The sequence below is a fragment of the Rhinopithecus bieti genome, unplaced genomic scaffold (assembly GCF_001698545.2).
Source record: "Rhinopithecus bieti isolate Rb0 unplaced genomic scaffold, ASM169854v2 scaffold_64799, whole genome shotgun sequence".
Classification (NCBI taxonomy): domain Eukaryota; kingdom Metazoa; phylum Chordata; class Mammalia; order Primates; family Cercopithecidae; genus Rhinopithecus; species Rhinopithecus bieti.
In genome coordinates, this window is record NW_016824661.1 from 321,246 (window position 1) to 332,822 (window position 11,577).

Sequence of the window (11,577 nt, forward strand, 5' to 3'; positions counted from 1 at the left end):
GAGAAACACTGATTAAGGAGGAGAAAAGAAAGTAATTTATTTTAAAATTTTTAAAAGAAGAAGACAAAAAGCCCACTTTTTTTTTTTTTGGCACTGATCTAATTCTCTTTTCTTTTCTCAGGAAAAGCAGTTGAAACACCATTAGTTAACAGATTGCCCAATGAAGTCGATGACAACTGTGGTAAGAAATTACTCACTATCACAGTGTCTCCAAGAGATGAACAGTGCATGATGCTTCCAAAGCACAGATGTCCCTCTCCTCCTCAACCTTCTTTCCCCAGAAAGATGTCAACACCGTGGAGAGTGTGCCATGAAAACACCTGGTGTGGCATTGCAATAGATGAAATATTCAGGGCAATTCAACAACTTTTGGAACAAATAAATGGATTTAACTTGACGTTGAGTTTAATTTGATTTCAAGAAATATTATATTTCTGGTCCTCCTATGATCATGTACTAAGAATTATTTAACTGCAGATACAGTTATCTTTAGAGCTAGAAGGACTCATTTTAGAATTAAAATGAATGGCAACCCAGACAGATAAAGTCGAGTTGTGATCATCCCACTGCGGAGGCAGAGCCAGTGCTGGCCATCTCCCGACCACCCCAACACACTCCAGGTCTCACACATTTAATCTCTGTCTCTGCCAAGGGAATTTTTTTCTTTCCATTTATTCTTAGAAACAATTAAGGGAGTTTTAAGTTAAATACGTGCTGCCAAATTGAATTCAAGGAAACTAAAGTCAAATGCATTAGCAAACACTTAATGTCCTTTCCATTTTGACATTTCTCCCTCAATTCCGATTTCTGAGTAAGGGCTGTCCAGATGAATAAAAACATATTTTCAGAAATCTGAGCTCTTAAGACCTACAGGACTGTGAAGTCGCAGACCATGTGCTTTCGGCAGTCAGCAACTCTGCTGGGTTGAATTGGCATGTTTCAAAGTATGTATTTTTGTTAAAAACGGTGGGTAAATACACTTACGAAATAAGTTGTACTCTTTCCTAGTAATTTATAGTTGCCTTCACAGTACCCGGTTCCCGATTTCACACCAAGCCCTGCTGAGGATATGAGAGTAATAAAAAGCGGAGCCCTGGCTCTTCCGCTCCTGCAGTGTCTTTCCTGGAAGTGGACTGCAAGAAGAGCTTCTTCAGCCACCTTCTTCCTGCAGACAACCTTCATGAATTTGCTTTAGAAGAAGGCTTAAATTTGAAGAAAGTTAAATAAAACCAGGTAGGCTATCATTACCGTAAATGCAAAAGACGGTGAACCCAGATTCAGATCTTAAGTCAGCCATTCTGCAGGGAACTCTTAGGTGTCCAAATCAGTATTCAAACTACCTCGTCAGTATTGGTTCCTTAGTTGTTGCAAATATACCACAGTCATGCACACTGTTAATAATAAAAGGGGAACTGGAGAGGAGGGGGCGGTGTATGAGAACTCTGTACTTTCTGTGTAATTTTTCTATAAACCTAAAATTGCTCTAAAATAAAGTTTATTCAGAAAAAACAACAACAAAATCATTATCCTGAGTAAATATTACATAAGATTTATCTATGTTTTTACCTACTTCTTCAAATGTGCTGACCTTCACTGAAAATCTTTTATTCATTTTGAACATTCTTTTCACTCCATTGAAACGCAGTCCTCCTGATAATGTTGTTTTGTGCTGTATTCCCAGTGTATTCTACATCAGCGAAAGCTTTAGGGTAAGTTTCCCAGCCAACCAACCCCGCACCAACTAAATGCCCGCATGCTGAAAGCGTAGTACAATAGTCTCTTTAACATCACAGGTTTCAATTGCACAGGTTTTTATATGTGGATTTTTTTTTCAATCAATATATTGGAACAATTTTGGAGGTTTTCAACAATTTTTAAAAACTTACAGATGAATTGTGTAGCCTAGAAATATTTTTACAATTACAAAATGTTAGATATGTTATGAATGCATAAAATATACACATTAATCTACTGTTTATGTTATCAGTAAGGCTTCCAGTCAACAGTAAGCTATTAGTGATTCAGGTTTTGAGGAGTCAAAAGTTATGCATGGATTTTTTTCTATGCAGGGGTTGGCTTCCTTAATCCCCTGCTGTTCCAGGGTGACCTGTACACACTTATTTCTCTCTCTCTCTGTCTCTGTCTCTCATACACACACACACACACGCATCCACACACAGGCACATCCACATTACCAGGAGCCACGTCAAAGAAAATTAAATGGAAAATCTCAGCAAATGGTATGAGGTGGGACTCTAGGATATTAATTTTTAAAATAGAATTGAATGTTGTGTATGTGATAATTCAAAGAATAAAATGGCTAACAGAGAATGTGGAAAGGCATATTAAACGAATTCATTTCAGCCTATTTAACTGGAGTCACAAGAAGGAATTTTTAAAGACTACTCGTATATGCCCCTTTTTTATTAACCCTAATATAATAGAGACAGAATTTAAATTTCTGTTAGATTCCACATTTCACAATTGATTATCAAGTCTTAGACTCCTAAGTCGGGGCTCTGTAGACTCAGCTTTCTCTTTTTTTCCAAGATGGGATTTCTCTGCTCATCAGGTCATTGTGTTTGCAATTGATCCATGGAGACAGCAACATTTGTGAAGCTTCCATGCCACGGGGGTTCCACCTTCACATGTATCCCTCAAAGGTATCCTGCAACCACCCCGTCCATCCAAGTACTCAGTCGTAGGATTCAAAAGCAAATCGCAGGGTTTGCTGCCTGGCAGAGAAGCATAGACACAAAGCATGAGAGAGCAAAATCTATGAGTTGACCATATCAGAAAGAGATAGCTAAGAATACCAGCTAAGAAATAGGCAATAAACTTAAGCAGTAGGCTTCTGAGTAGACATAGCAAGTACTGGGTAGAGATGAGAGCTTCGTGTCCTGTTAGAGCTAAGTCAGAAAGCTGGGTCGAAGTGAATGTGAGGGAGCAAAAGGCCATTAAAATATTTAAGGAGCAGCTCCAATATTTTTAAAATGTGAAGGAAAACTTGCAAGCAATCCCCGGGACTGGAGGGAGAGAAATGCAAAGCCCCCTGAGCCTGCTCCACAATTATCTTATGCATTCCAATAACTGACATGCTGCTGAATGTTATGACTATTTGTTTACTGTTGACTGTTCTTGGCACTGCCCAGTGTAGCCAAAGATTCCTTGCCTGCAATAAAGGCTTACTCAGACAATAAACCAGGGAGAAAGAAAAGTGTCCTTGAGAATAACAGCATTTCAGAGGGAAAGGAATTCCACCAGAGGTAAAGAAACCCCATGCACCGCAGAATTAGAGCTCAATATCTCCTATGTCTATCTGTGAAAGCCATCATGGAACCCCAGGGCAGGAGGGGGTAGCACACAATGGTTTGTGTTGTAATTCCCTGTTTTCAGACACATTTTTCTGAAAGCATAAACTTTGCTGGCTAGGATTGTATAAACCTAGTGGGATTTTTTACTTCTTCTTGGAAGGCATTTGTCTCCGAGAATCATAAAACTTAACAGTCTGCTTTTCATGGTAACAGTGTGGCTTTGTAGTCCCTGATCCTAAGTGTGTATGTGTATAATGTATAATTTCCCTTTGTTTCCTCTGAATTCTCCCTCTCCATCCTTTGTCAGTCTAAACGGGCTTTAGTCTCTAATTTCTCTCTTTATTTTCGCCAGCAATGTACTAATTTTGCTTCTCGATTACTACTGTGCCTGACTTTGAGGTTGCCATTTTAATTTTAGCAAATGCTTGGATTTATGAGAACCGTCAAAAAGGCGAGATCACTGGGCTCGTTGCCCTTGCTGGGACTCTCTTTTCACTTTGGTGTTGGCTGTGTTGGTGGTTTGATATCAGACCAATCCATGAACCCTTCATTTTAAACCAGGAGCCCGAGGGACACAAATAATGCCACCAGAGAGAAATGAGAACTCCAAAGCTATTATTAAATGAAAACATACTCTCTCTTAGACCTGGCAATCTGTACTAAGACATTCAGATTGCATATCTAAATGTTATTCAACACACTCACAGCCATAGTCCTTTGATGGCACTAAGGTGGTACTTAAAAAGGAGCAGGTTCCACATCAGCATTCCCAGCATCATCCCAGATAATCAAGACCATGCATCCTCTTCAGGATCCTGTTTCCCTGGCTGCTTCTCCCCCCTGAGCCTCACTGCCCGCTGTGCTCTTCACTACTCTTTCACTAACATGCAGAAACAATGTTTTTCTTTCCAGTGCCTTTAAAATGTGGCCAAATTCTCCACCAAACTTCAGGAATTATTCATTACCTCACATCCTTTATCCAGAACAACAGCTGAGCATGTTTCAGTGAGCGGAATATTCTGGCCCAGCCCCGCTGTGTCATACCTGAATGACATTTTTTAAAATGCCAAAAACGAGGAAAGATAAAACACTTCTAGGGCCATTTTGAGAGCTCAGCCTGTGACCCTTCTCAGCCTCCTCTGACCCTTCTTTCTTTCTCCCTCAGGCTCTGTGCTCTGCCTGTGTCTGGTCAGCCTCCTTCTTGACACTGATGCAATTCCATGACCCAGAACATTGACCTGACTTCCCGCTGCCCAGGACAGGAGGGGACACCTGAAAGTGCCTATAAGGCAGCTCTTCTAAGGTGGAGGGAGGTAGGAGGAAGCAAGGTAGATGGAAGAACCCCTCCCTCCCTCTCCAGAATTTTCTGAGGTGCAATGCCTCCCATCAGCTCTCCTGGAGAAGTCCTGTGGACCATAGGGCCACCTGCTGAGAGGCTGGTGGGTCTCCTGGGAGCCCCTGGAGCAGGGGCAATGCTGGACATCACACCACTTCTGCTTCACAGTGTTCTTGTCTCACCTCCCTTATCCTCCACCCTCACCACCTCATGAAGGACTGGCACCTACTTCTCACCCCAGGCTCTGCTTTGTGGGGGACGCAGGCTGGCTGAAATGTCCTTCCTGCAGGACATGAAGGTCAGCCTTGGAGAACTCGAAGGACATAAGCATCAAGCTGTCCAGCAGTGTAGAAACATGCACAGTTCTCTGAGCTTCTGAGTGTCCCGACCTGTTGTCGAGTTTGGGGTGGAAAAAGGATGACCAATGATGAGACAGGAACCTCAGAGCATGTCAGTCACCAGGAAAGCAAGCGGACTTCTCCTCTGAGGAGCAGAGAGGAGAACCACCTGTGTGGCCTCTTTCTCAGGTTTAACTTCATTGGAATAAAAGCTGCATATGGCACTGTGTATTGATCAGGGTTCTTTAGAGGAACAGAACTAATAGGATAGATGTATCTAAAAAGGGGAGTTTATTAAAGAATATTGATTCACACTATCACAAGGTGAGGTCCCACACTAGGCTGTCTGCAAGCTGAAGGGCAAGAAAGTCAATCCAAGTCCCAGAACCCCAAAAGTAAGGAAGCTGACAATGCAGTCTTCAGTCTGTGGTCAAAGGCCTAAGAGTCCCAAAGCTGAAGAACTTGGAGTCCCATGTTCATGGGCAGGAAGCATCCACCACAGGAGAAAGATGTAGGCTGGGAGACTGAACCATATTCTTCTGCCTACTTTTATTCTGGCCATGCTGGCAGCTGATTAGATTATGCCCACACAGATTGAAGGTGGGTCTGCCTCTCCCAGCCTACTGACTCAAATGTTAATCTCCTTTGGCAACACCCTCACAGACACCCCCAGGAACAATACTTTACATCTTTCAATCCAATCAAGTTGATACTCAATATTAACCATCACACACTATGACATCCAAGTCTTGACCCATTGAAATTCAACCCTTTTAGACAAAAACTCACTTCCTGATTACAGCCCTTTCTTCATGCACAGCTCAGGGAACAGAGGAGGTGAGTGAGAGGATGTCTTCAGGAGGAAGATGTCCTGGCTCTAAGCTTCTTCTCTGGAGCTGGGGCTCAGTCAAAATAAAGTGGTGGTGACGGTCCTGCTGGCTGGCTTTGTGTTCCCAAGTGTTTTACCATGGTCAAAGAAATGCAGAGAGGTGTACCTATAGAACAGCCCAGTCAGATTTGTTTCCAGCCTGAAATCTCTGGGGACAGGCCTGCAGACTGTTTTGTAGTCATTGCATTTTCCTTGTCCCCTTTATATTCCGGTGAGTCCCTCAGATCCAGATCTTTCAGGATCCAGTTCTAATGCCCTTCCACAGAGAGGGTTCCCTGACACCTTTTCTATTCTGGTGGCATTGCTACCATCATTGTTGTGTGGATGGAGGTCCTGCCTTCTGCCTTCCATGCTGTGTCATCCTCCTTTCTAATGTGGCATTATTGTCTCCTATCCTGCACTGTCTGAGCTTATCACTCTGGTATGGATGGATTTTTAAACCCGTTTTGCTCCTGATGGATGCGAAGTTACTTGTGTCAAGTAAATGATCTGGATTAAATTAAGAGTTGAAAAGTTTGTATCTATTCCTGACAGTGGTGTCATCTGTCACTTTTTAATGTAGTTAAATATCTTACCGTTTTGTTGTTAGGGAGATGCTGAACCTAAATCCATGAATCACTGTCCATATCCACAGAGGTGCTGGGGAGTCATGTTGACAGTCACACAACAGTACTGGTGCTCAATGAAGGGCAGCCACGTGGCAGCAACTTCACAGAACATTGTAAACATAATGTCACTCAGCAGAAACAAGTTGCCTTGTTGGTGTGCAGGTCCCCATGCAATGGACTTAATTGCGTCCCCCTGAAATTCATAAATTAAACCCCCAATCTCCAGTGTGACGGTATTGGGAGGTGAGACGCTGGGATATAATTGTGTTTACATGGGGTCTCGAGAGTGGGATTCTGATACGTTTGGATTTGTGTCCCTGCCCAAATCTCACATCTAACTGGAGGACAAATCTTATGGTAGGTGATTGGATCATGGAGACGAATTTCTCCCTTGCTATTCTTATGATAGTGAGTGAGTTCTCATGAGATCTGATGGTTTAAAACTGTGTGACACTTCCTCCCCACTCTTTCTCTTCTGCTGCCATGTGAAGAAGGTGCTTGCTTCCCCTTCACCTTCCACCATGATTGTAAGTTTCCTGAGGCCTCCCAGTCATGCTTCCTGTTAAACCTGCAGAACTATGAGTCCATTAAACTTCTTTCTTCATGAATTACCCAGTTTCAGGTGGTTCTTTATAGCAGTGTGAGAAAGGATTAAATACAGGTACCCATGACAGAATTAATGCCCTTATAAGATGAGACTTTGGAGAGCTCACACCGTCCCTTCCCACAAGCAAGAAAGACCCATAAGCAAGAAGGTGGCTGTTAGCAAGCCAGGGAGAGCCCTCACCAGAAACCAGCCAAGCTGGCACCCTGATCTCAGACTTCCAGCCTCCAGAACTCTGAGAAAATGCATTTCAGTTGTTTAAGCCCACAACTTATGGGGTTTTGTTATGACTGCCAGAACTGACTAAAATACCTTGTTTCTCAGATGAGGAACTGAAGCACCAAGAGGTTAATGAACCTCCCCTAGACATACAACCCAAGATGGAAGGTGGTTGAAACTTTCATCTATTTCAGTTGACATACATCCAACCAATTAATTTGAAGCTGACAGAAGCATTTGATTTCTAGATAACCTAAATAAAATTACCTGAATTTCTAGATGATTGAGTCCCATTTATTTATAAACTTTTAAAAGAGACTTTTAAAATTCTCAATCTCATTATTTTCTTACTTAAAATTTTCTCATTGAAATAATATTAAATTTACAGAAGAGTTGCAAAGATATTACAGAGAGTTCCAAGTATCTTCCACCCAGCTGCCTCTAATGCCATCAGTTTACATACGTTGGGGTTCAGAAAACAAAGCCTCAAAGTACAATGCTTTGACCTGCTGGCCTCTTCGAACTAAGAGTGGCCCCAGAACCAAGGTCTCTATGACCCCACGTACAAGACTCTTGTCCCTCTGCCACTTCAGAAATACAGGCAAGGGGACCTTATCTGAGGTTCACTTCCTGAACTAAGGGAAGTTCCTCTGGAACGAATGCAGTTGTCCAGAGCCTGCTTCTTATAATTTCATAAAACAATGAAGATTAACTCATGGGAGAAGATACTAGATTGGACATCACACCCAGAGCCCAGATAGACTGTCCCAGGCATTTGTCTGTTCTTCAAGCCCACTCATCTCCCCTAGAAATCATTTACTTTTCTTCTGACAGTGCCTAGAGTCCCTGCTTCTGTTTCCCCTATGAAAAAGGTTATATAAGTCTCATTGGATTGTTAGGTATTGTGTGTCTCCAAGCACCTAATAAATTTATGTCTTATCTCCTGTTAATCAGTATATTTCAGTTCATTTCTCAGACTCAAGTATCAAACCTCAACAGGGGAGACAGAGGGTTCTCTTGCCCCAACATATAATTTATTGTTGTATATTTATCAAAAGTAAAAGAATTATATGAGTGCAGTACTAGTAACTAAATTCCAGGCTTCATTCAGGCTTCAGCAGTCTTTCCACAGAACATGCCTTTCTGTCCGGTGCAGGATTCCACATCATCAGAGTGGTTTTCTGGGCATGAAGCCCAAGCAGTGCCAGGACCCAGCCAATTCTTCAAGTTGGATTTATTCACGTTACCTTCATCTCCTCTGATTGTGGCAACTTCTCAGTCTTTCCTTGTATTTGACAGTTTTGAAGATTGCTTGTCAGGTGTTTTGTTGAATATTCCTCAACTTGGATTTATTTAATGTCTTCTCATGATTAGACTGAAGTTACGGATTTTTGGTAAGATGCTATAATTTTTTTTACATTGACTTCATACGTGAAAACAAATTACTTAAAATTATTTTAACAAATAGAGAACTCTGGCAAAACTATCATATATCAAATGAACCCTATTCTTTGTAAAGTATACCATTGCAGTTTTGATTGGTGAGACAATAAATATTAATGGATACATCCAGCCTCTGCTGATTTGTTTTTGTTGAACTAAATTACACATAGTATAGAATTAAACAGTTTAAAGTGTAACCATTTTAAGTGTACAATCCAGAGGCAGTTAGTTCATTTATTTATGAAGTAAATAGGCAGATAATATAGGAGAAGAATTACATCATGATTCAAAATTAACTTTAAAGCACAATATTTAACTGCTCATTCTTTTCTTTCCACAATGTATAAATTATGTCTCATTATCCTCAGAAAAAAATGGGCATCCATTTGTCAGTTATGTATATGTGTATTTGTGTACATATGCATATGTGTATATATGTATATACATGTGTACATATATGTATATACAGGTATATATGTATACATGTGTATATATATGTGTACGTGTGTGTACATATATATGTGTATATATATATATATGATGGTCATATACACCATCAAATGAGTTGCCAGGCTGCTTGTAGAAAATGTTTTCTAGCATCCATGTGAGCAGAACTTTGGTTTATAAACTTTAGTTTGTAAAGGGAAAAAGCAATACTTATTCAAGGGGAGCAACATGAAAGCATTTGTTAAATGGCGTGCTGCTTGTCCTAGGCACTTCTCTCATGAATCCTTCCACCACCCACCACACCTTTGGAACTTTCCAAATGTAAATGCATAATGTTATATTTAATTTACTTAATTGTTCACTTTGTCTTACATGCATTAATGAAAACAAAAAGAGCTAAACTCTGTAAAATACTTGAAGAGGTTTATTCTGAGCCAAATATGAGTGACCCTGGCCCAGGACACAACCTTCAGAGATCCTAAGAACACGCCAAGGTGGTCAGGTTACAGCCTGATTCTACACATTTTAGGGAGGCAGAAGTTACAGGCAAAGACATACATTGATAAGTTATTGATAAAGACGTACATTGATAAAGACATACATTGGTAAGTTTTACATTTAGTTAGCCTGGAAAGGCAGAACATCTAGAAGCGAGGGGACTCATAGGTCATAGGTTGAATTTAAAGATTTTCTGATTGGCAATTGGTTGAAAGAGTTAAGTTTTGTTGAAAGCTTTGTAGTCAGCAGAAAGACATACTTGAGTTAAGATAAGGGAGGTTGTAGAAGCCAAGGTTCTTGTTATGTAGATGAAGCCTCCAGTTAGCAGACTTCAGAGACACTCATGGTAAATGTCTCTTTTCAAACCTTAAAAGGTGTCAGACTCTGTGGAAAAGATCTAGTAAGGGAAGGAGATTCTCTACAAAATGCAAATTTCCCTCACAAGGGAAGGCTATGCAGAGCCCTTCCAAAATATGTCAAAGAAATATTAATATATAGTGGGGTAAAATACTTTGATTTCCTTCAGGATCTGTTTTCTGTCATGTGATGCTATACCAGAGTCAGGATGGAATTCGAATTTGGTATCTTGTTGCTACAAAGAGTCCGTGTTATCAGTCTGAAGATCTCCATTTCAGTATTAATGCTGGTCTGTTGTACCTAAATTCCTAAAGGGAGGAGGGCATAATAATGCATGTCTGGCTGCCTTTTCCATCATGACCTGAACTGGTTTTTGAAGTTTCTTTGGGATTCCCTTGGCCAAGAAGGGAGGTTCGTTCAGTTGGCTGGGCGGCTTAGAATTTTAGTTTTGGTTTATGTATGCCTAGCTAGAATACGTGAAAGTTTGCAAGCAGAAGCCACAGAAATTCACCTTTAGAATCATAAATCGAGTATATCATTTTGCAAATAATATCTTAACAGATACTGATCCCTTGCAATGACCCTCAGGAAAGCTCTCCTCTGTCTGTTAAGCCTGTGCTGTCCAGTGCTGGACTTCCCTCACAGGGAGCTGCAGATTCCCCAGCAGAATAAAGGCTAGGACTGTTCTGCTCCAAGAAACCCACCTTGCTTGGTCCAATCCTGCGTTTCTGGAACTTGTTTGATCACAGATATCTTGGATCAAGAAACAACTGTAGCATGCCCTTTGGGAGGGTGTGATCCTAGAAAGTTTTCTTGTGTAGAATAGAAACTGGTTACTGATCATGATGTTTTAAAGCACCAAAATAGTTTTGTTTTGTCTTTGTTCTTTTCATCTGTGATAAACAACCCCCAAAAGGCATGTGAAACACAATGAAAAGGTGCTTAGCACAGCTTGGTCATGTGGAGAGCACTCAAAAGCTAACTGCAAGGGCATCCCAGGGACAAAATCAGCACTTATATCATGCACCTGTGACTTTGGTTATGTTAACTAAAATCCTGGTTACTCAATTTTCAAGTTACCCCCAAGACAAGAGTGAGCCTTGATGGTCAGAAATGGTAGAGAGGAAACTGAGTGTTTGCCAAAAGAAATGTGCAAACATGAAACAAACACGTGCTAACTGTTAATGCTTGGATTGTCAACCTAAGGGCATTCTTTAATGCACTGAAAGGAAACCAGAGTATAAACCAGGTGATTCCCTTGCATTTCCTCATTCCCTAGTGGGGTAAAAAAAAAAAAAGCAAGCATAAGCCATGTGCTTAGCATAAGGATTCATTGTTAAGGACCTTCTTAACCTCAAAAGGCAGCCTGTGCCAGTGATGATTTCCCTCCGGGAGGTTAGGATATTCATGCACAGAAAGCTGGTGTTCCAGGGGAATGGAGGAGTGGAGAATCATCGTGAAAGTGGTAAATTTTTAAGTCCTGGCCAAAACAGTGTGATGAAGATAGTCCTCTCTTGAGCGCGA

At 41.0% G+C, this 11,577-nt stretch overlaps 1 long non-coding RNA gene across 1 annotated transcript; it reads right to left on the reverse strand.

Moving 5' to 3' along the window:
* Positions 1-2,411: 2,411 nt before the first annotated feature.
* LOC108522368 (uncharacterized) lies at positions 2,412-10,864 on the reverse strand. Its single transcript, XR_001883437.1, has 2 exons — positions 10,758-10,864; positions 2,412-2,735 (listed from the first exon to the last, which is right to left on the reverse strand). It is a non-coding gene; the product is annotated as an uncharacterized LOC108522368 (long non-coding RNA).
* Between the last annotated feature and the right edge of the window lie 713 nt (positions 10,865-11,577).